This window comes from Amblyomma americanum, chromosome 1, assembly GCF_052857255.1.
Source record: "Amblyomma americanum isolate KBUSLIRL-KWMA chromosome 1, ASM5285725v1, whole genome shotgun sequence".
NCBI lineage: Eukaryota > Metazoa > Arthropoda > Arachnida > Ixodida > Ixodidae > Amblyomma > Amblyomma americanum.
In genome coordinates, this window is record NC_135497.1 from 480,223,432 (window position 1) to 480,249,534 (window position 26,103).

Consider the following 26,103-nt stretch of genomic DNA (forward strand, 5'->3'; position numbering starts at 1 on the left):
GAGAAAATAATGAAAGCGTCAGCAAACACAAGACAAGCTACAAAAATTTATGTAACTAGCAGATCTGAAAACAGCGGGCTTCTTCTTGCCTCGTGCAAATAGTTCAGTTCATGAAAGAAAAAACACTTTAAATAGCGTTCGCTGGACTAGCTGCTATGTGCACGGGGCGCACGCACTAACAAAGTGGTAAGGTAAGCGTTCTACACGCGCTCGCAACAGTAAAAAAAGCACGTGTAAGGCTTCATGTAAATAATAGGGCGCTTTTTCATCCCGATAATCCATGACCACAAACCTCATTTAAACGCCACCAAGCTTCGTTAAAACCGTATAGATTGTAAATGCATCACGTCAGTGTAAGCGTCACACTTCTGGCAGGCTTCTCAAGCCTAAATGACCACGTGGTGAAGTAAATGCAAAACTCACCTCCATGTTCCATTACTTGGGCGAAATAAAATCCCTCCTCCTCTTCTTTGCCGCCGCCCCAGTAAACGTATTTTTTCTTTGCCAGGTCGCTTACAGATGATGGCGTATACTCACGTATTAACGATAAATGAACCGTAGCTTTTGTACGTCGAAATATTTTACATATGCATAGCTAGGCGTAGCTGAGGAACTCATCGTCGAACGATAATGCGGGGACAAAACACGCGTGTGACTACCGCTCACTTGCAACCCGCATGCAGCAATACAGAACTGCTAACAAGGCTAACCAACTCGGATTGGCTTGGCGCCGCACAAGCCGCAAGCGCAAGGTACGGAAGCCGCTGATTACGATGATGATGATCGACTTACCAGCATTACCTTCTAGCCTCTATACCAGCATTATGAATACGTTTTGTTCGGTCTGTTTTGTCTGTATAATTTCAGTGCCGGAACTTAGTCTTCGACGATGAACTCTATCCCCCTCCATGTCGCAGCATCATTGTGTAGCGCATCAGGCCATCCATTTGACTGCATGTAGTAGCAGACGACGCGCAGCTTCTTATATTTGTCTCCAATAGTTCACATCATGAATTACTTGAAATGTTACAAATATTGAGCTACAAATATTGATTTAAGTATTGCTTTAAGGGGGAAACAGGGAATGGGAAAGCAAAAAAGGAATATATGTGATTTAAGCAGCAGGGTTTGTGTGGCTTACGACAAGAAACATTACCTGAAGCCTTTCAGTGTGCAGCACACACCTAAAAATCTGGGCCTAGTTCGCGGACGGCGCTGAAACACTTTCGGGTCTGGTTTGAAGATATAAAGGTTCTGTTCCGCGGCTCTTGATTTTCGTCTTTTGTCTGTGCTCTAAACAGCAACCTCTGGCAATATGCAAAAATAGAACTTATCTTGGAACGTTCTTAAGTGCAGCATCTGCTTGAAGAATCTAGAACTGTTGCAAAATAAGTATCTTAAGGCAAGGTGCGTGGTATCATACGCTATTGTCACTGACCAGCAGAGGAGGAATTACGCATTGTTAAAGAATGCAGCGCGAAAAGACAAGGACAAACCAAGATGTGTACAGGATAGCAGCGCCAGCCCTGTCCACTTCTTCGTTTGTCCTTGTCTTTTCGCACTGCATTCTTTAACTATGATCACTGACCAACAAGCCCAAACAGCCACTTTATTTCATCCGAGGAAATATATAGATTGCTGGTCATGTAAATATATGCACTGAAAGAATTTATGCTATAAAAACAAAAGAATGAAAGGTGCGAGCAGGAAGGGCTTGGCTCTGAAAAAGAAATGCAAATGTGCGCTACAACACGGAATGGCGCAAAATATGAAGAACCACGCCCTCGATCGAGGTGCTTTGAAGAGCTCTGTATAGTTTCGCATAATTGTTCTCTACCGCACCGATATATCGTGTCGAGGGTCATTTCGGAAAGGGGTAAGGGTTTGGGTCCTGCTTGAGGCAATATAAAAGTAGCCGACATGAACTTTGATAGGTAGCCGGCCTGTGGGTAAACACCCCGCATACCTTGGTCGGCCCGCGCTGGAGAAGTTATCTCGCATATTATATATCTTTGTAACGCCCGAGGCGTTGTGAGAGATTTTCGATCGGGCGATCGAATCACTCGGGCGGCGGAATGATCTTTGAGGGCTACCCGTGGCGTATAGCATTGGTTTTCACTGCTAGCTTTGGCTGAACTAGGAACTTTTTGGATTTCTTTCTTTGGCATATATGTGAGATAAAAGCTTCATTTCTCCGAGGAAAAAACACACATGCATAGTGAATAATTAAGGTTTATGGTGTAGGGTGCTTAACATCCCAAAGCGATCGCTCAGGCTACTAGGAACGTCGTAGTGAAGGCCTCCGGAAGTTTCTACCACCTGGGGTTCTTTAACGTGCACTGACATCGCAGACTCTAGCGTTTCGCCTCCGTCGGAATACCACCGCCGCGGGATCAAACTTGCACTTTCGGATAAGCAGCCGCGTACTATTCATTGAGTCGATCACCGCGGCAGCTTGCAGTGAACAAGGCTCATGAAAACCCTCGCCGTTTCGACAGACAATTAGGTTCAGAGAATTACGTTTAGGGGGATTTAACGTCCGAAAGCAACTGATGCTATGAGAGAGGCCGTAGTGAAGGGCTCCGTAAATTTCGACCACCTGCAGGGGTTTTTTAATGTGCACTGACATCGGACAGTTCACCGGGACTACAGAATTTCGCCTCCATCGAAATTGGATCGCCGCGGACGGAATCGAACTCGCGTCTTTGAGATCAGCAGCTGAGCGCCATACTGAGCCACCGTGGTGGGCGACAGATAATGAAACTTTTAAAATGACGAAATCCACTCAATGAACGCGGCATATGGAACAACCAGCGAATGAGAGGAACATATATGCGCGCGACTAGCGAATATAAGAAGTGGACTCGAAGGCACAGACATCGTATGTGAACACATTAAAGAAAAAAAAAGACGGCATTCGCAGATGGGATGCAGCCGGCGGAAAACATATCACTGCAGCTCCAAGAAATTTCGTGTGAGCTACGTACGTTTCCTCTATATACTGAATACACAGCTGCGTTCATTTCCTTCTGCGTGGTTTGCTTGCAATGCCTTCAAGAAAGTTTGCAAATTATCAGAAGGAGTGGTTCTAGCGCCAAGACGTACAGTCGGTGAGAAAAGACTCTGGCCGGTCCACGCGCGTTCCTCAAACGAAGCCGATATCTCGACTATTAGCCGCGCCGGCTGGAGACTGCACTCACAGAGATGAAAGAACAAAATTCTAGCTTTCACCTCCACAAGTTCGGGCTCCAGCTGGCGGCTAACAGCAGAGCTACCACCGCCTTCGTTTGAGGAACACGTGGTCCACAGACTACTGTACCCGACTGTACACACACAATAGAACTGAAGACAACACGGCGGCAGAAGCGCCCTTCTTTCTTGTGTTCGAACGGCGCTAAAATCCTTTTATTATGTCTGACAAATCAACTATAGCTGACCAGCTAACTCTTTAAAAAAAGTCCTTTCGCCCCTTTATCCTTGTTCTCAAAGGCCCGGACAAGGGAACGGTATATATTCGCACAAGTGTAGGAAGCATGCATGCACTACTTCTGAATAAGCTTGCTGTCTTAGAAACATAATGCCACAAACTTCTCAAACACATGAATTGCACTTGCCGGCTCCGGTGTCAGAAAAACAAAAACAAAACCTTGAAACCCTGTTTCTAGAGCTGCAGCCCTCCGAGATTACGTGAATGTAAGGACCAACTTCTTGTTACGCTGACTTGAAATGAAGAATCGGAGCGTTGCAGCAGAGCATTTTCGCTTTCTAATCGTGACAAGTGCGATCCTCGATACGTCACAGATAACAGGCTTTCGCTAAACATAACAAGGTAACTAACTTGAAAACAGTTCTCAGCGAGGCCTACTTTTTGTTGCGACGACAGTCACAAAAATATTGTGTGTCGTCTGCTTGTGTGCCGTCCGTCTCAAAACAAAACCACCAAAACTCTGCCGCACGGCGGATCGCGCTAGGTGATGTGAGCCGCCGTCCAATTTCAAGGGTTCAGTTATATTCTTCTATCTTATCCATCTATCGTTTTTTTACTCCACGTTTATTATCCTCCTGTGAATCGAGTGCGGCGACTTTTCTACAGGCATTATCCTCCGAAATCGCTTTGCATCACGCCGCCATGACCCAGGGCAGCCAGCCTGCGACTCCAAACCGTCGCAAGCTATATCTGGAAAATGAAAGCCGCCCGTTTGTTGTGCAACGCTCATCAGCGTGGTTCAATAAGCAGCGGTCACTCACGTCGCCTGCAACGTCTGGTAACGGGAACCCGAATTATGTCTCCAACTCCGCTAGCGTAGAATCTGGAGCCAGCTCTAGTGCCGCTGGGCCAAGCCAACCAAGCAGTGAATCCCACTTCGGGGCCGCAGCCGAAACTGGCAGCAGCGATGAATGCTGTCAGTTGGACGACAGCAGTGGCGCCGACAATAGTTCTCTGTCGCACACTGACGAAATAGAACCACGAATGAATGCCACAAGCGAGGGTGACTGCAGCAGCAGCAGCGAGGAGTACGGTGACCCGGATGACGGCGAAGACGACGGTGCCGCTGGGCCGCATGGTAGTACTGTGCCACAATTTGATAGCGCAGAGCTTCTTTATGAATGTATGTGAGAATTCGGACGCAAAACACTGCCTGTCTCATCGACGACATTGGCTGAGGCAGTAGTTCTCATAATGGTCTTTGTTGTGGCTAACGGGCTGACTTGGTCAGCGCTTGACGACTTGCTGAAGTTGGTAGATGCCTAGTTCGGGTATCAGCGGTCGGGTCTACCGCGCTCAAAATACCTGTTCAGAAAGTTGTGGGCACGGAAATGTGCATGTCTCGTTCAGCGCCACTTCTACTGCGAAGCGTGCATGTCACCCCTCCAGGCCAGCAGTGACAGTCAGATGCTTTCTTGCAAAGTGTGCAAAACACAAGCAGAGTTGGGCACTGTCAAGAAAAGAGGCTGTTTTTTGCTCTCTTGAACCTTAAAGAACAGCTTCACCTTGTCACAGACAAAGTTGGAAATTTGCTTTTTGCAAATATGTCAAAATTGGCCGAGGCAGCTAGTTCTGGAAGTAAAATAATAACCGACATTGGCAATGCGGCAGTGTGCAAAGGAATGTGTCAACAGGGACTCCTAAACTGAAGTGATTTCACGTTGACGGTGAACACTGATGGCAGCCCATTCTTCAAGTCCAATAATTTATCAGTCTGGCCTATTCAGGTGCGTGTCAATGAACTACCACAGCCTCATCGCACGGAGAATTCTTTTCTTGCTGGCTTCTGGTTTGGACGGAAACACCCTGACATGATGCTGTTTGTGAGAGAATTTGTGAAGGCAGTGCAGGCTGTTGGTGAGGTTGTCTGGCAACATGAGGCTGCAGCTGTGGCTTCGAAAGTGTACATTGCGTGTGTGTGTGTGTGGATGCCCCTGCAATAGCATCTGTTGGCAACCACACGGAGTTTAATGGTCTTTTCGGTTGCCCCTGGTGCCTAGCATGTTGGAAACTGAAAGAAGGTAAGAACGCCACTCTACTAATATTTATTATTAGTGCCTTCGAGCCATCCTGTTGCTGCCAGTTTTGTCATTGCTCAAAAAAAACTAATTTTGCATATTTAAAGCTACTGCCACTACTCATCAATGTAATCCGGTTTGCTTTTGCTGATATTGCAAAATTGGACTACCATCTGTGTACCTTGCTCGAAGAGAGTTGAATGATACCTCTGCAAGTACTGTCCTCAGTTTTTGTCGTCTTTGGCAGCCGAGAAGAGCGCTAATAAACGCCATAACTTCATTTTTAGACCATATACTTGTTAACATTCATGATGGCCCTTCGATCTATGTAGAACTTCAGACGCATGGCCAGTTTGCAGCAAAGTTCTGTACTGCGACCTGTTCAAGAGCTAGTGACGTTGTTGATGCCAATTGCTACACTTGCCTACCTGCTTGAGCTGCATGCAGTCACCATATATGCTGTTTTAGATGATTTTTCTCAACAAGCAGGCACTGTTTGAGAGTGGTGTAGTGTCTAATCAGCATTTTGTCTTAGAGCCAGGCCATGACCTGTTGGCCACATTGTCAGCAAGGAAGTTGCAGTCACATCATAGCACCTGTTGTTTATGAAAGATTTCTTTGCAGTGGTCTGCAGCACCATTAGCATTGTGCACTGGTTTGTTATGTCATTAAAGAGGTGGCATATACCAGCTTCCCTTTCTGCAGCTAAAGGTAACCAAAACAAGAAATGGCACTTGTGCTGTTAATACACGACTATCTCTTAGTAAGCTTCAGTTGGTTACAATTCAGAAACAAAGTGAATTTTCGCTGTCAAAGGACCCTCTTCCAAGCAGTGGTATCGGGCAGTTATCATGAGCTTGCTAGCGTGACAATGCAGGGAGTAGCAGATGAAAGGGGATAGTCCCCTCCTTGCATATTCACACTAACAGGTTCATGAGAATCAGTGGACGCCATGGCCGGAAGGGGGTCGTTTGACGGGGAAAAGCTGCTTCATTCTTCAGTTGTATTCGACTGCAATTAGTAGTCCAAAGGTAGTGAACAGCTGGGTAAGAGTTTATTGGTTACATCAGCACTTAACTTATGCCTGTTACTGAAGCAGTGTAGTTAAAGAAGAGTACTAGGCTGTCTTTGTGTTTCAACATGAGGGGCATCCATTCTTTACATAAGATCTTTTGCATTCTTGTATACTGTAGTAAGAGTCTTTCAAAAGATGTTTAACCTGCAGCCATGACTATTTTTCACCGTGCTGACGACCTTAAAGCTTTCTTGCTTAAATTGATTTCTTTTCTTTATTTGCAAACACTTCATTGAGCAGCAGTGTTGAACTGAACCAACTGAAAACCACCAGAAGTTTATTACACGTCATAAACTATTAGTGCGGAGTGCGTGGCATAAAGTAAACAGTTTGGGTTTAAATTATGGAACATCCACTTTTGAAACATCCAGCAGATATATAGGCAAGGTCTTGCCTGCAGCAGTAGTATTTGACTTTGGGGCATCAGGTGCATTGCCATTTTTATCGTAGAATAGTTTGGCAGCACTACGGAAATTGTGCATTTTGTAGTAGAATCTCATTGGGAACCTTATTGGACCGTAAACATGTTATGCTTTGTTGTAGCCTTTGGGTGGATTTCTTTTTTAATGTTTTCTTTGTACAATTTTGTCCTTAATCTCAGGTGATCATTATGGCAGTTTAGGAAGGACACTCGACTACTGAGCCGGAGTTCCCGGGTTCGAACCCGGCTGCGGTGGCCACGTTTCAATGGAGGCGAAATTCAAAGAAGGCGCCTATATTTTGTTCGATGTCAGTGCATGTGAAGATCCCCAGGTAGTTGAAATTATTCTGGAGACCTCCACTACGGCACCTCTTTTTCTCCTTCTTCTTTCGCTCCCACCTTCCTTCCTTCTCTTAAGCAGTGATTTCGGTGTTCGCCTAGATGTGAGACAATTACTACACCATTTCCCTTCCTTGAAAACCAATTTTCCAATTTTTTTCAGGACGGCGCCTTTATACCAGCACTGAGCCACCAGCAGAGGAGAGGACATCAAAGGGTGCCCGAAAGAATATGAAGCTTGCCATGCTGCAGAAGACATCGGTCAATGGCCTAAAAGGACCATCACCTTTGTGGTCCTTGAAGTACCTTGACCTTGTGTCGTGCTATACGGTTGAATATATGCACTGTGTGCTGCTTGATGTGACAAGGCAGTTCACATAGTACTGGTTTGATTCATCCAGCTGCAGTGAGAAGTACTACATAGGTGAATATTTGTTCATGACCTCGGTTTTCGTGTTTTCTAGCTGACATAAGGCTTTGTGGTGAACTATGCTTTGTTGCTCTTTCAAAAGTGCACCTAACATACCATGCATACTAAGCAGTTCTTGTAGCTAGGCTTATTGGTACATATTCAGAAAAGGTACAGGAGCGCAAAGTATGGACACTGATGAAGTGACAGTACAGAACGAGCATAGTACTGTAACAAGGTTTAGTTGACATGCCTGCATATTTACCCATGTGCCGAGAGACAGACTGCATATATTCACGCATTTATGGGCAACACTTATAGACGGATACAACTTAAGAACACAGCGGCTTTTCTCTGTCAACGGGACCCTTCCAGCCAGTGGCGTCGGCCGATTCTCATGACCCTGCTGATGTGACCAAGCAGGGAGTGGCAGACAAAAGGGGGTAATTCTTTCTCAGTGTGTCCAGGGATAGACTGCTTTTTTCATTGTGGCGCTGCTCCTTGCATTGCCGCACTAGCAAGGTCATGAGAATCTGGTGACGCCGTTGGCTGGAAGGGGGTCCTTTGATGGGTAAAAGCCGCTGTCTACTTGAATTGTGTCCGACTATAGGAAAAAACTAATCACTCTCGCATAGCACTACTGATGGGTCACTTGTAATGATTGAATTTGCAGGACGGCCAAGTACCGTGAACGCCCTCAACAAACGTCTCACCGGCATTCGACCACCACATCACTTTTCCCGTCTGCCTCGCACAATCCAGGAGAGGCACTTCTGGAAAGCACACGAGTGGCGAAACTGGCTGCTTTTTTAATGTGTGCCGTGTTGCCTGAACACTCTCCCTGCTCAATTTTTGAGGCACTTTGCCCTTCTCTGCGAGGCAATTTTTATACTTCTACAAGAGCAACTTTCATCTGCTTCCATAAGTTATGCAGGTGAGGCCAAATACTCTGTCTGGAGCATAGTTATTTCATTCTGCATTCCAACCTTAAGATTTTATATGCACTCTGGATTAATCCTCTAATAGACATTTATTCTACAGTGGTACCGGAATGTTCCTTTGGTACCTTTGCTTCCATCTTGTGGCAACCAAAAAGCTGCTTTGGACGAGCCCTACTTTCCTTAAAGCAGACACAGATTGCCAGAAAATGCTCAAGCTGGACTCTTAATACCCAGAAATGACAGTCTGCTTATGATGAGTCTGGCTCGTCCCAAGTCTGCAAGCGGGTTAAAGCAGCATATACACCACGTTCTGATGGCATAATTTTTCTTTTTAATTATGTGTAAGGCATTACATAGATCAGCACGTGACATCTGCCAACTATGACTGATGAATAGTTCATGATCGCATTTCTTGTGTCATGCTGTTACTGTTTCAACACCAGAACAATGGCTGTCACCTAAAATTTAGTATAGGCTACATGTGGGTTGAAAAAACTGCAGCATTATCACTGCTGCTTCATTCATTGTCGTTCAGGTTCTTGAAACAGGCTTGATTTAGTTTTGGACTGGATTCAAATGACGAAGTAGTCATTATATTGCTGTTTTTTCATGCCTCATGTGACGTATACTTACCTTTGACATTGCAGCCATTGTTTTTAAAACAAAAGCAGGATGAGCAGAAATTTAGTTGTGAAGTACTGAGGAATTTTTCATGAGTACCAAAAGGTGATTCATGTAAACTAATGTCTCATGCATCATTGCAAAGAAACATGCAACAAAAAATTGTTACCCGTATTTATTAAAGTGCCTGGCTTTTACTTTTCATTCTCCAAACAATTATTCTAACAATGAAAGGTACAGGGTGTAAACTTTGTTTTAGCAAAAATATAATCTTTTCCAGGCCTGCGGTTTCTTAATTCACACAATCCGTAGTGCAGAGTTGTTACAGCATGGAAAGGCATGCAGTGCTACTAACAGGCTAGATGGCACTGAACATAATGTCTCAAAGTGACTGTACCTTGTAGTAATGTGTGTGTGTGTGTGTGTGTGTGTGTGTGTGTGTGTGTGTGTGTGTGTGTGTGTGTGTGTGTGTGTGTGTGTGTGTGTGTGTGTGTGTGTGTGTGTGTGTGTGTGTGTTTGCGTGCGTGCGCTGCCTACAAAATCGCAAGAAAAATGAATCATTTAGGAAACAAAGATGAAGTAGTAGGCCTCCGCTGTAATTAACTGCAAGAGCAGTGCCCAGTTGGAAGTCAAAATATGGCACCAAAAACAGCAGCGTTTGGTTCATTTTCATTTCTTACATTAGTAATACTAATAATGTTTTTCTTACAGGAGCACGTGCTAACTGTATGCAGCGGTGTTCTGCATGCCAATGAAACATTAATGGTCATTTTGAGCAAAGCTAGCCAGCGAATGAAAAGGACAAGCCAGTGACCTCTATTTCACACAGCAAGCACCTCACTTGTAGGATGCCACAATGCCCACTTGTAGCGAACTTCAAACCAGAATTAATTTGGGAGCCTGTTTGCATGTAGAACACAGAGGGGTTTATTAAAAAGGCAGATATCACAAACTTGCTGTCTTCATCATTCTCTTTGTTTAAACAAGAGTCAAGTGCTTGTTTTTCTGTTTCTTATTCTTACAGCAATAAACTAATAAATATATCCACTTGGTGAATCGTGGCTTACCAGCAAGAAAGCCCAGCAGTACAAAAAGGCTATGATGTTTTCAGCTGTGACAAACGTTTTTTCAGTGTGAAATGAGAAAGGGCTGAATCGGGCAGATTTTAAGTGTTTAATGTTTGGGTTCAGTGGTCATTAGCTTTGCAAATTTCAAGTGAATTTTTGAAAGGATTGCTTCTGCAGTTTTTTGCTACAGCATATGATTTTAACAGCCAAATCACTTACCGTGCGACTCACTGCTTTCTCTGTACTGGCCTGAACATTTGTTCGATGATTGAACATGCCAGCTTGCTTGCCACATAGCGCTAAACAGACACGGACGGGCGCTTGTTGGCTCTGTTTCTTTTCTTTAACACGGAAAACATTAGATGAGGCATAGGCAATATTCCGGTGTAAATGGCACATTATTAAAAGACCGCTCTTATGTATTGTCAAAGGTTGGTATTTGACAAATTATCTGGAATTATTATACGTTTCTACACATTTGTTGCTCAAACTTTCTCGTTGCATCATGTAGTAACAAGTGATCTGTGCTAGCTGTTGTGAGGACCTGTCGTTTTTCAAGAAAACAAGGAATCCAGGATACTCTGTTAGGTGCAGCAATCACAGCCCCTAGTGCTGATCTGATGGAAGCCATCTGCTCTACGAAGCCGGCATATATGTGGGCTTCTTGGGTATACACAATGCCAACATGGTCACCACTTGGTGTACCACAACTCCCAAAGTGCATTGCCTCAGTGGTGGTGTAGCGCAACTTCTTACGAAAGTGGTCTGTTAACAGTACTGAATTATCCTAGTTTTAGAGTAGTGGGCTGGTGTTCACATAGCCGCATAATTAAATATATTTAAAGACTATGCCACAAGTAAAATAGCTTTCTTTTTTTTTCAGATCGCCTCCTGCAACGCTTCGTGCGCCGAGCTGCAGCACTATACGGGGAGCGGTGCATGAGCTTAAATGTGCACCAGCTGACGCATCTAGCCCAAGCTGCCCGTAACTTCGGACCCTTGTGGGCCCATTCTGCCTTTGGATTTGAGAGTGGGAACGGCCACATCGTTAAACTGGTGACGGCAGCAAATGGAGTGCCTGATCAAATCTTGGAGCGGGCAATCCCGACCGCGGCGGCTGCGTTTTCATGGAGGCAAAACGCTAAGGCGCCCGTGTGCTGTGCGATGTCAGTGCACGTTAAAGATCCCCAGGTGGTCGAAATTATTCCGGAGCCCTCCACTACGGCACCTCTCTCTTCCTTTCTTCTTTCACTCCCTCCTTTATCCCTTCCCTTACGGCGCGGTTCAGGTGTCCAACGATATATGAGACAGATACTGCGTCATTTCCTTTCCCCCAAAACCAATTATTATTATTATTATTATCATGAGTCAGGAACTGCACCTTGTTCTTTCTTTGAACGCAATTCCGCTGAGGAGCCAGCAGTTGTGCAGTGAATTTCTTCATTACCCTAACGTGAGCAAGGCTCACAATGTGCAGGGTGCCTGCATGTTTGGAGTGCCGAAGGAAGTGCCTCTGCTTCTGCCAGCAGAAAGGGCTGCTCTGGAGTTAATGCTCAACAACATTCCTCAAGTGCAAAAATATTTCAGATTTTTTTATAGAGAAACTGTGATGCATAGCCAGCAGTACCAAAGGGGCACCAAAAGTGACAGTAGTGTCATTGTGTCTCAAGATGGCAAATTTTTCGTTATTAAGAGAATTTTCGAGGTAGTTGATGAGGTGTACCCAAGCAATGGTGAAGTTGTTTTGCTCTGAAGGAAAATTGTTTATGAAAACTGCGATTTGGACTTGCCAGGTCACATAATGCAGTGTTTTTTCTCTAGAATGCCCACTGGTTGCGCTGAATCTCAGTGGAGTTGCCAAGCCTTGCATTTTTGTACGTTCAGCAATGAAGAAAATTATGTTTGCAAAGTTCCAAACCTATTTGAAAGAGACCAGGAGGCAGTGTTAAAGGTGCACTAAAGAGATATTTGAACTCGTCTTTTCAGCACGAGAACTCTTTCTACACACTCCGGGCATTCTTAGAAACTTCGAATTATTGTCCTGTGCACCCAATGTTCATAATTTAAATCAAATTAAATGTCTTGGCTCCCGCCTTTTTTGAACTCAACGCTGTTGGTAGGAGGAGTCAACCAACGAGTGGAGCCAGCCCCGTGGCGGCTTGCCGCTCTGCCATTGGCGGACTGATACGTAAATCAAAAGAGTCCACGCGCATTTTTATTGCCATGGGACTAATTTATGGCTATGTTGTCTGAGACTGAAACTATTTATTCACAGAAATTTTCTGAAAACTAAATAAAAGCGACTGTAAAGCCGCCACTATAGACTGTCTGAAAGGCACTCCACGCGTGTGTTGACTCCTCCTACCTACAGCGTTGAGTTCAAAAAAGGGCGGGAGCTGGGAGGTTTAATCCGATTTAAATTAGGAAAACGGCCCGCACAGGACAATAATTCGAAGTTTCTGTGAGTGCCCGGAACCTATAGATAGAGTCCCCGCGGTAAAAGGAGCATTTGAGATTCCTCTTTAGTGCACCTTGAAGCCTTCTTCATTTCACTAGTGCTTGTTTACCCATCAAATTGTTAATAATAAATTAATTTGAAAAATACTGTATAGTAGGGTCATAATTATCATCATCAGCTTAACTACACTCACTGCAGGGCAAAGCTCTCTCCCACATCTCTGCAATTAACCATGTCCAGTGCAAGCTATGGGCACCTTATCCCCACAGACTTCCAAACCTTATCCGCTCACCTGATTCTTGCAATCCCCGCTACACTTGCCTTCTCTTGGAATTCACTCCCTTACCTTAAAGGGTCCCTGAAAAGGGTGTTTGAGGTTGTCTATAAAATGCCCGCAATATGTAGAGTACAGGCCAACAAGCGTTCATGCCACATACAAGACCTCAGAAGCGAGCCGATAATTTACAACACAATATTTAAAACTCCAGCTTCTGTGCCTAGCTGTGACCTGCGGTGCTGTGCTTTTGCCCGAATCCGCGCTTCTTGCGTCATGTAGTGCTTATTACATCAGCAGCAGACTGCTAGCGCTGGTTCGTGTGCGTCAGCAGGCGGCAGAGGAGGGGAGTCCGAGTGGCCGGCAGAGGCGCGCCAACATTTCAGCGTTCAAAAAGTTAGGACAGGAGAGGGAAGGGTGCAAAGACGTGGAAATTCAAGTGTTGACTACAGATAGCTCAGCTTCTACAAAAAGCATATAAAAAATTCTTACTGGATGATATTTGTGAAGCGGCATTCTAAACCATCCTGGGCACATCGGATGTTTGCTGAGACCCCCTTTCACAGCCCCTTTAAGGGGCCATAAGTCATCTTGTCATCTTGTCATAAGTCACCTTTGCATACATGCCCTGCTCTGCGCATTTCTACTAAATGGCAGCTATGATGGAGAGAAGGCAGGCAGATGGTTTCTTGAGGGGCACAAAGTGAAAAAGAGAGGGGAAAGCCTCAGGGTGCTTGCCAATGTTTCAACTAGAGGTTAGGACAAATCCTCTTGTTGAAACATTGGCATGCACCCTGCCACTCTCCCCTTCCTCGTCCACTTTATCGATGGCAGCTAGGATATTATTAACTGGTGTTCATTCTATGATCCGGCCACATTGCTCCTTTCCTGGCTCATAATGTTGCAGTTACCATTTTCCATATCTTGCTGTGCTGTCTGCAGTTTAAGTTGAGCAGTTTTTGTTAGCTTTCACATTTTTGCTCCACAGGTGAGTAAGGGTAAGATACAACCGTTATAACACTTCTCTTGAAGGATATTGGCAATCTGCTATTCCCTACGTAAGTGTGCCTGCCCAATGCACTGTGCCCATTCTGACTGCTATCATTGTTCCACACTCATGGACTGGATCTGTTGTCACTGCCTGCAATAAGCAGCTGTGTTTAACCTATGAGGCCCTCGAGCCAGTAGATTTGTATATATGTGACTGGTTCTTGGCGTGGTGTATTTTAACATGTTAATTAATTCATAAGTTTACCACTTACAATAGTTTGCTGCCTATCACGAACTGTGTTTGCTTTCACGATGGTTTTGAGCATTATCATATATTTCTGGATAATTTTTGGACTCACCTTTGTGCTTTGCTTGTCTTGGTACTCGATCATGGCATGTGGGGATTAATGTTCCGAAGCTGCGCATGGGTTATGAGAGATGCTATAATGGGGAGCTCTGGATGAAATTTGACCACCTGAAGTTCTTTAATATGTGCTGATATCGTACAGGACGCGTTTTTTTTCTGCACTACAGTGCAGTTGCACTGGGAGGAGTTGAATCCTGTGACCTTGTGCCATACAGCCAAATGCCATAGCCACAAAACCATGACTTTGGGGGCACCTTCTGTACTGTGTGATGTCAAAATTCGGAGATTCCTCGTGTATTAAGGTGCGCAGTAATAGCTGGTCAGTCTGGCGATACTGAATTGTTAAGCTCCTTGGAAGATGCTACAGCTTGCTGCAGTGTGCCACAGATTGCCAAGCCACCTTTTCCAACTGCCCGCAAAATTGAGTACTGTACTCAAACTAGCACTGCTGCTGTGTGATGCGAATGTGATGCTTGGTGTTCCTTAGAGCTTAAGTGGGCATACGTATTCCAGCAAAGAGCATGTCACAGGCCCAGCATTTGTGCTGTTCTTCACAGATTGATCGACCACACAAACCTGATATTTCCACTTGTAGAGTACCACTCATGCTTGTGGCATTGTGGGCCTAAACTACGTTTTGAGCTACTTTTGCTGCATATCACTGCAAGTTTGATAACGTGGAAGCGGACGAGCCATTCCAAGATGAAATAGGATGGTGGATGCGATCAGGCACCCTAAAATGTTCAATCAGAGGTACTACAGGGGTACTGCGTGAAACTAAGAAAAAGACGAGACGGGGGATGGCAGGATTGCATCTTGGCATCCACTCATGGTTCCCTACCTTCTGCTTGCAGCGAGTGTGGATACCCTAGCATTAGCAGGATTAGCAGTGCCAGCAGTAGTGTGAGCTTGTCGAGGCCCACTGTACGGGTTACTAATCACCAGGAGAGTTGTCAGCCTGCTCCCCACAGCATTCTGAGCGTGCTGCAGCCCATGTTTCCCATTGTTTCTGTCCATAAGAAACAGGTAGTTGTTGACATATTCCACAATCCTGTAATGAATGCTTTCCAACCCAGTTTCCAAGTCCCTTTTTACCTAGCTAAGATAAATCTTGTTCACAATATGTGCGACACTGGCAGATACTGGCTTTCTTTATGTACAGTTTCGATAGCCATGCATAATAGTAGCGGCAAAATAAAAATATAAGGTGACTGGCTGCAAAAATGCCCTCAACAGAAATATAGCACTTGGCTTTAAAGGCAAGTTCATCATTCTTTCGTACTGTTTCTTTCCAGAATGGAACAATTCACTCAGCCAGCTCTCCATTGTTATCGTAATTGTTGGCTCTGACACTTGCACATACTGAGCAAATGTGTTGAACAATTGTCATTTTGTTAGCATGCGGTTAATAAAATGGCAATATGCAAAAGACCTGTGGACAGCCCCTTCCCGTCCTCTGCAATTTTGTGCTGTAGAGTTCTGGCTATAATTTCACTGTGCTGATATTATTTTGATGGGACTGTAATATAGAAATCTTAATGGTACACAGGTGAATGTGTTTGTTGTAATCTACAGCTGACTGAAAGGCCAGTGAGCAACCCTCACATTTCTTAGGTAACTTGTATATGTGTTGCATAGAAGGTATCTTAAAACTGTTCTTATGCTTAACCAAGGCATTTTTTTCAGTGAATTGTCTTCGCAGCCTGTGTTTTACATGATCAAACAACTCATTTTGTGACAACTCATCACTAATATTTTTTGTCAGTGTGTGACCACCAAGGGTGCAGTGTCCGGTAGTATGTTCAAATAGAAAATTCCAGTTGTTATGCGTCAACAGATGTCCACATTCTAATGTCAAAATGGTTACTTTCATTAAAAACTTTTTACGCTGGTAAAGTCAAAAACAAATTGAGTCCAGGCATCACATCCACTGCCCTTTTTCTCAAGCACTCTGTGGTGGTGCCGACGCTGTTTTCCCACCATTTACTTTCTAGCAGTGATGACAGAGTATTTCTCAGTCTAGACATAATGAATTTCAATGAAGTAGCAAGAAAAAGCTATTTCATTTTTAAATACAATTATCCCAGCAATGAATATAATTTTTGCTGCTGAACAAATATCAGAATGGATAGAAAAGGCCAATTAAAATATTTTTACAGAGAACAAAATTGCATGGACATGTCCTCAGTGCCCCTTTGAGTAGCAATACTTATTTTTTTTTCGGTTGTGTAATACGGTTGGATGCAACTCAAGAAGTGGCAATTGCCCCTCTATGCTTTTTCTCACAAGTTTGCATTGCTATGGCAGGTACACCGACCTACGTCGATCAGAATGGCGCGTACCTTGTAATTGTGTTCCCATGCATGTACCTGCCATACCCATTACCTTGCGGCATGTAATACCCCTCGTTGTTGTTTAAGGTAATCAAATGAATGAATGAACAGGTAGCTCTATTTCAGTGAAAGAAGGTTTATTATGTTAGGTTTACTTCTTGATAAGGTGACGCTTGGCATCTTTTGGAACGAAGATCCACTAGCCACATGCAGAGCTGAAGGTCAGATTTGTTCCTGAAATGAAATTGATCGGGAGGCGCACCGCCGCAACAGCTATGTGCTTAACAGTCACGTTCGCCGCTACACCGATCGTTGCTCCAACCGTTTGCTCTCACCAGTTGTGTCACGTGGTTCACCAAGTGACTCCCTCTTGCTAGATAAAAGGGCAGCGCTCGCTGCTTAGATAACACGAGAGGGACCGCAGGGGAGAGCTGCTGCTCCGGGCCCTACGAGGCTGGGAACTATAGGGCCCACGCCGTTTGCAGTAGGGGCCCTCTTGCAACCAATGAATCTGTTATGCATGCCATCATCATCCTCGTTGCGAGGCGCGTCTCCTGTCTCTGTCCTCTCTTTCTCCTTGCTGCCCTGTCCTCTAAGTTTTCAGGCAGCAGAGGTGGCTGAACGTAGCCATTTGGAAGGTTCGTGCAGTAACAACAGCTTGTATGCGTAGTGCCTAACACCTATGTCATGGACTCGTTGGGCGTTGTGTCTATGTGTATGCCCTACTACCGGTGCAATAACTTCCCTATAGTACTCTTCGCAGGCTAACAAAACAGCCGAGTTCAGGTGAAAGAAGACTGGTTTGCCTCTCACCTCCGACCTTGCAGTGTCAAACACCCAAGGAACACTGCCTTATACTTGGTGGTCTACAAGTTTTCGTTTACATGTGACCTGGAAGTTTCCCGGATTGAAACTGTGGCAAACTACTCACGAACCATAAGATTGTCATTACTGTATTTTGCAGAAAGAACCAAGACTTGCCAAGAGTTAACAGTAAAGAGTAACTGCATGTTGCAATAGAGATGAACGCAGACCTAATTGTGTGTAACCACATTTTACCGAGCTTCCGCTCCGTATAACCTGGCTCAGCTGAGTGGAGGCACAGCAATTTTTTATCTTCTCATTTTGTTTTGAGATTGGCGGACAAATTCACCCGTTGAAAAGGGCATATATAGGCGACATTTCTTTCTCTCACCACCTATCCGTATTCAGATCTTTAGTTGTCGTATCACATTTTTTTTTATGTATATTTGTTTACTACATTGTGGTCTATGCCCAAGGCAGCTGGGCCAAATCCAGGCAAGGGCAACCACATGTCGATGGAAGCGAAATAGAAAACAGGCCTGTGTGCTGTGCGTTTTCAGTGCAAATTCAGTTGAATGTAATCCGGAGCCCTGACCCAGAGCACCTGCAGTAGCTCATCACAGACTTTATCCCCATTTTTTCAGATCTCACTGTTTCAGTAATGGATGTGTTCGGCTTGTATACACACACACTTAATGAATCACATTAGCCCATTAACGGGCACACATCTCATTCTCACCATCAAAACTGTCATGAACACAGCTGTTTGTGTCCTGCTCCTCCATGCTAATTATAGCACCTGGTTTTTTGAGGGGCATCTGCCACTTTGTTCTTAAAAGTTGTATCCGACTATGGTAAATATGAAGAAATGTAACTAATGTTGGATATCACTTGCTGCTGTGTTGTTCCTGTGGTCAGTGTACAAAACTATTAGGCCAATATATATTATGTAGTGTTTTGTGTAAATGCAGAGTTGAGTTTCTTTGAGCAAATGGTAGTGGAAGATTATGTTTGTACGAGGGGTGTTCAGTATACTTTGCCTCCTGGTGTGTAACACATTCATTAACTAATGAAAGGAAAAGATGTTTCAATGAAAAGAAAGTTTGATGATTTCATTTTGCACATGGCACCACTGATGTTGCAGTACTCTCAAGGAAACTGTCGGACTACATCAGTGCACGGTTAGAAAAGTGCTGAAACCATATTTTGGATGGCACAAGGTGTTCCTGTTGTCAATATCCATTGTCGAATGAGTCCTTTTTATGGCAGGGTTTGTTATGTTTCCAGTTAGAAGGTGGGCAGCGACCGTACACATGCAATATCCAGCTTTGTCGAGTATGGAACAAGGATCGCAGTGGATGCTTGGTGCTTGCATTTCGCACATGAGCTCATGGCACTTGCGGATGATTTTATTTGTGATGGTTGTCATATTAAGGAGATGGCTACTGCGGGCATTCTTGAATTTGAGTATGCTGAAGGAATTGCGTGCAGTTTTGCTTAAATTTTAGTTTGTCCTAAAAAATACCATTTAACGTGACAACGCTTGGAATGACAAGTCAGGTGACAAAACCACCGCGTTGAACAAGCTGCAGTTTCGAGATGCACTGCCTCACCCACCTATACTTCTGAACTAGCGCCATGAGGCTTCTTGCTATTCCTGTAACTGAAGGAACATATAAAGGCCATGTAGGTCCCAACTGGGGCCATCGGCCTCATTCTCCTCCGAAGGAAAGTAAACAATAGTGCATCGATGGCGTAAGAGCATCAGCGTCAGTGGGGGACTATATCAAAAAATTAATTACACCTCCAAAAAAAGACATCCCAGTTAAGCTTTATTTTGACTTCGACATCTTTCATTCTTGTTAATACGTTACAGACAAGGAGGCAAATTATTCGACACGCCTCTCAAGCTTTGGATATATGTATCAAATTTTTGCGTCTGTATATTCAGTTCCTTGCTATTGGAGGCTACTTCAGTAATAAGGGATGAATAATTCAACTGATTCATTTATCCTATGGACTAATGTACTGTTGCCTCATTTTCTGTTATCTTTTAGGTCGTGTCCTTAGCCTAATTATAGTTCTTTATTTCCTGATAGTTCTCTAAATAAACGTTTTTGGAATGTATGCACTTGAGCTGGTGTGTAGCTTTGAAAGAACAGTACCAGAATGCCATGTGCTTGTTCACACATGTGCTAGCTGGTACAACCTGGATTGGTGTTATGAGTGGGATTTAACATCCCAGAGCTGCACATTGCCTATTAGAGACACCACAGTACAGGAACTGATTTCGAGCACCCGCGGTCGAATTAACTTTGAGCTCAGTTGCGATCCATATGACAGACAAGATGAAATGTAATGCATTTAAGTTCATATTAGCCATGTAAAAGACACACATGAGCTGAAATATAATCGAGAGGCACATATTGGCCCATAAAAAAGACAAATATTGCCCACTGGAGCGACTGAGACACATCCGATTGATACAAAAGACACATATTGGTCATACGAGTGACAGGGAGACACGTATCAACCCATACGAGTGACTGAGAGACACATATCAACACATACGAGCGATTCGGGAGAGACATATTGGCCCATACGGGTGATACAACAGACACGTATCTGCCCATACTAGTGATACGATAGACACATATCGGCCATTCGAGTGATATGGGGGAACACGTATTGTATTATACGTGCCACATACTGGACACATATCTCGTATTACCACATATCACACACATATAAATTCATACGAGGCACATATCCATCTATATGAGATTTTTCGATAGGGAGGGCATTCGCCCGCGCCTGACGCCATCCTTTGTGATTCTCTCTGTCTATTTTCGTAGGAAGGGGTCGAACACGGAGGCCGCCTCTCCATAGTTCTGGCACTCGTACCCTTTCCTGAATGCGATGGTCATGTTGTATATGCAGCCAGCCCAGGAGGCGACGACAAGAGACGGTTTGGGCAAGACTCGTGTATTTATTAGTGAGGTGCGCCTCGCGCATCTCCCGATAGGCGTTCACCACCACCAGTGCAAGGAGCCTCGCATTGGAGGTCGAGCGCCCTTTTCATCATCTTGAGGAGAGTAACGTCCAAGATGTCTTCGTCATGCTTGCGCAAGTGCAGGTATGTAGTCTAATATAGAATTCGACTCGTCACAAAGTCATGGGCGAGTCGAATCGCATCTCTACTTCTGAGGCCTGTAGGAGACTTCCAGTAGCACTGTTTCTGGTGATTCATGACACAGTAACCAGATTATTTCAAACTTGGATTTGGTATTTGCCATAGTACATAAAATTTGGTAATATACCGCTAGGCGAACATTACCGCCGCTCTAACATTCGCGGCAATTTCGATAAACTTTGAGGACAGATAGGTCCGCCAAAAAATCGGTATTAGTGATGTCATCTTGTTAGCCAGGTTTCTGATTGAATGATCAAGTTTCTGCCTGTTATGAGTTTTAACACCAGCTCTCGCTTTAGAAGAGTACTGCGAATGTTAGTGTAAATTGCCGAAAACGAAAGGTCACATCAGAAAGAGGGTCTTGGTTTGTTCTTTTCTTTTAAGAGATGAGATAATTGCTACTCAGTTTTTGTGACAAAGTTGGATGCCTCGTCGAAAATTCACCACTTTGGACCGATGCACAAGGTTTTGTATCGCACATGATAGGCTTCTGATTTGGATTTAGCGAAGGACATTAGATGTTTTCTTGATTTCTGAATGGGGAGCGTGAAGTCCTCGCCGACGCTATATTTTGTTCCTTTCAGCATTCGGCCATTTGTTAGAAGAGTGTCTTTTGTTTTCCAGGGCGTGAATTTTACCATGATTGCACGATTTCGATTATCTGAGTGTTTCCCTGTACGATGTGACCGTCTATATCTGTGGGAATAATATCATCATGCAAAACTTCACGGGAAATCATGATGTCTAGTTCCTCATACTGAGGGTATGGCATATAAGTAGTGGTATCAGTGATTCCGTAGAAGATCATATCATAGCGGCGTGACCGGTTTTAAGCATCATCAGTGGGAGCCTCTAACTCTGAAATAAGGCTAGCTGTTTCAATTGAGGCTGTTTGCAGGGTTTCTAGTCTGGATGTGAGGGCATGAGAGTCTGATAGTGTGCCTCTAAGGCAATCATGCGCTTGTTAAGGTCCTTTATTGTTTGGTCTGTTGCTGTCAGCTGTACGTTCAAGTCTTTATATTATTTCACAACTAGCGCTTGGCCCGTGGTAATATTTTGCAATTCGGTCAGGACAGGAGTGCGTTAGAGGAGCCAGCATTTGTTTCTACCTCAGCGGATAGCGGTAGTAACAGGCGGACAACGTGGCCACATTCTGAAGCAATAGCGACACAATACTGCGGGCTCGGACGCAAAAGCTTCGCATTAAGAGTTGACGCGATAGCGCCTTTTCTTTCTTTATTAATTACTATAACTCCAGAGCATATCCTCAACACGGCTTACTGTCATACACACATCGCTCTCAATATGCGCCCCTGAAACCTGCTTGAACCAACTAGCCGCCTATTATGCAAATGGACGTCACACGAGTCTCTATACTCACACAAAAAGAGACCATGACACGTTTGATAGCTGCTATGTTTCTCTTGAGCTTTCAATCTGGGTGAACCGATACAGCGTAAGTTGCGTTCTGTTCTTTGATGATTGTTTGGTGGTGGTTGACTGGGAAAACTCCATATAGGAACGAACAGGTTCAAATGGGATTTGTGGAAACTGAACGCGACGTTGCCGTGTGACAAGCAGTTTGTCTTTAAAGTTAAGCAAGAATTCGAATAATTCCGGAATGAACAGCACACGCCTGTTTGCGAGCAATGTGAATCGTTCAAAGAATTCGTGAAAATAGCAGCAATTGCGCGATCGAGCAAAATTCGTTTCTCTGAACGGCGACAGGAAATGATTGACAGAAAACGCTTAACATATTACCCCATGAGGAAACGAGAGCTCCCGTTCGTTTTAGAGAAGACATTAGACTGATGAAAAGGGTGATGGAAGCCATTGATTTAGAGCGGCGTAAAGAAACCTTCCATAGATCGTGTGTAGGGAACATACTAGAGGACGACATGCCATGATGCGTGCGTTAGCACCTGAAAAGCTGTTCGCACAAGGCAACTCAAATTGAATTTAACATTTAAATCGAAAGCGACACGACATTAATTAAGCAGGCTTTTACAGATTATTACGAGCAGCTTTGTGAAATGAAAAAAACCAAAGGAAATTAGTTTAGAGGAGGAGTTATTTTAAATTGTTGTGAGCGCGTCTGAAATAGATGCAGCAATAGATAATCTCAAAAAGAGCAAATCACATGGCCACGATGGGCTTACTGCAAAATTTTATAGAGCTCTTTAAGACGGCATATTAATCATTCTGAAGAGTATGTGCTGCGAATATTTCTCGGTTGGTTCTCTGCCTCCTTCCTTTAGCCGTGCGAGGGCATCCTCATTCTGAAGAATGTCAGCTCCGCAAAACTTAAAACCACATCTGGCTATAGGAAGATTGCACTTACACACACGCCGATTACTGTATATTTATGAAAGTCGTGGTGAGATGACTGTAGTGTGCGAGTTCCGACAATGCGAGTCCGGATCAAACTTTCGGCATCAAAGGCAGGTGGTGGTGGTGGTGAAAACATTTATTACGGATGAATAGGAGGTATGTTTGGATCAGCCCGTAAGGGACCGATCCGTACAAGCACTAGGTGGAGGTCCCTAGTATGGGACCCCAGTGGCGGTTGCCGCCGCCCGGGCGCGCCCGACCTAGGCTTGTTGGGCCTGTAAGTCGTGGCAGCCGAGCAGGGTCGCCTCCCAGTTATCCCGGGTTGGGTTGGGGATGGGGGGAATAGCGGGGTTGGAGGGGCAGGCCCAAACCATGTGATAGGTGTCAGAGGACACTGCACTACAGTGTGGGCAGCTGCCACTAAAGGAGGGGTCAAAATGTTTTAGCGCTGCCGGGCACAGCAATGTATTGGTGAGAAGGCGGAGAAGGAGCCGCTCATCCGCCTTCTTCAGGCCTTTACATGGACTAGGGTAAAGGCGATGACAATTTTGATAATATGTTGTAATATCTTTGAATGTATAGACCGGATTAAAATCGGGTTCCTGATCGGATGGGGAGGAGAAAACAGCCCGGTGAGAGAGCGCGCGGGCGGCTGCGTCTGCTGCCTGGTTTCCTGCCAACCCCTGATGAGAAGGGGCCCATATGAGGTAACGGTGTGCGGGGTCCGTATCCCGTATGCAATTTTGGTATATTCGATAGGCTAGGAAGGGAGTGCAGCCTTGTTCGACGTTCCGACAGGCCCCTCGCGAGTCGGTGATTATGTATTTTGAATTAGAATGTGAGGCCGCGAGAGCAATCGCGACCTCTTCTGCTTGTGTTACACTGCGGGCTCTGAAAGTTAGGCCGTTAACTGTGTTGCTGTTGTGAACTACCGCGGCCGTGTACCATCCCCCGTGGTGAGGGCCGGAGGCGTCCACGTAGCAGACACCTGTTTTGTTGCCATAATATCGGGCTAGCTCTTCCGCTCGTGCAAGGCGCCGACCATTATGGTCTTCGTGTGACATGTTTGCTGGAAGAGGCCGCACGTGGAGGGCACGTCTCCACAGTTCCGGGATGCGAAACCTGTCTTCCATTGGAGGGGTGTGTTGGATATGGAGTCGAGCAAGAAGGCTGCGACCCGACTCCGTTAGCGACAGGCGCGTGTACTGGTTTGTAAGGTGCGCCTCCCGGAACTCCCGGAAAGTGTTCACCACCCCAAGAGCCATAAGCCGGCAGTTTGAAGTAGTGATGGCGAGGTCAAGGGCACGTTTAACAATTTTGCGAAGGATGACCTCAAGGGCGTCCTCCTCTTGTTTCCGTAGGTGGAGATAAGGAGTCGAATAGAGAATTCGACTTGTTACGAAGGCGTTTGCCAGCCGCAAGGCATCCTTACTTCGTAACCCTCCGCGTTTGTTGGAAACCCGGCGGACCATGCGGCCCACCTGGTCTCCCACCTTACGGAGTTTGGCCAATGTAGTGTCTGGCCGCCTGTGTTTGTGGATGTAGAGTCCGAGTACCCGTATCTCATCACTTTCGCGTATGGGACCGCTCTCAAGAGAGAGAGATATTTTAGTTGTGCACTTCTGTGAGGGGCGGAGGTGCACAAATTCCGATTTTTGAGGGGAACATTGAAGACCGCAGCGGCGGGCGTAGCGGTCTACTATCGTCGCCGCTGTTTGCAGGATGGTTTCAATGTCTCCTGTGCTGCCGTGTGTGGCCCACAGAGTGATGTCATCGGCGTACAGGGCGTGCTGCACGCCGGCGACACCACTCAACTGGGCCGGCAGGTGCATCATGGCCAGATTAAAGAGCAGCGGGGAAAGTACCGCGCCTTGAGGGGTTCCCCGCGTGCCGAGTAGGTAAGGACCATGGTCTCTATCTTGAATTCGAATGTAGGATTGACGATCCATTAAAAATTGGCTTATGTATTGGAATGTGTTGAGGCCACAGTCGGTGTGACTTAGGTTAGTGAGTATGATCTCATGTGTTACCTTGTCAAATGCCCCTTTAATATCCAGGGCGAGTACTACCCGGTCATTATGGGGGCATTCGAGGGGGTCAAGGACTTCCCGATTGAGTTGCAGGAGGACATCCTGTGCGGATCTGTGTGGGCGGAATCCGAACATGGTGCTCGCAAAGACTTGTTTATGTTTAAGATATGTAGATAACCGATCCCGCACCATCGTCTCCATTAGTGTGCCCACACATGAGGTGAGAGAGATAGGGCGGAGGTTATCTCTGTCAATTGGTTTGCCAGCTTTAGGAATAAAAGTCACCAAAGCCGTTTTCCATTCGATTGGCAGGGGGGTGTCCCCGCGCCAAATCGCATTGACGTATTCCAGGAGGGACTGGTATGCCAAGTCGGGCAGGTTCGTCAAAAGCTTGACGGTGACCTTATCCCGTCCTGGCGCAGTGCCCCGTTTCATTTTGGCGAGAGGTTGGCTGGAAAGGTTGATCCAGCTCCGTGTTCTCTCTGCCTGCATAAGAGTACGCAGATCCACGGGGGTCTTGGGCTGTACACAGATACTGGTCCCGAAGTTTCTGTGCCAGTTGAGTCGTGTTGCCAGGAAAATGGTGCATGGCTCGCTGCAAATGTTTTTGTGTTTCGGTTCGTGTTTGGGTTGGGTCGAGTAGGGCTCGAAAGAGACGCCTAGTGTTTCGGCTGGACATTTGTCGCGCGGCCGTGTTGCATCTATCTACCCAGTTGGAGTCGGCGAGTTGGGCCGCGTACTCTGCCGCTTTCTGGGTAAGCTCGGCAATTCGAGCTTTAAGCTTTCTGTTGTGTTTCTGGCGTCGCCAACGGCGGACGAGGCTGCGACGGGCTTCCCAGAGGTGTAGAAGGTGGTTATCCACGTCCGTGATCGCCTCTGAGAGCTGGATGTGTGTTTCATGCGAGGAAAGGTGTGCCAGCAGCTGTTGGGACCTTGCTGTGTAGC

At 45.4% G+C, this 26,103-nt stretch overlaps 1 pseudogene; it reads left to right on the forward strand.

Annotated features, from left to right (window-relative positions):
* Nucleotides 1-7,571: 7,571 nt before the first annotated feature.
* On the forward strand, nt 7,572-12,131 carry LOC144126801 (uncharacterized; annotated as a pseudogene).
* The last annotated feature ends 13,972 nt before the right edge of the window (nt 12,132-26,103 follow it).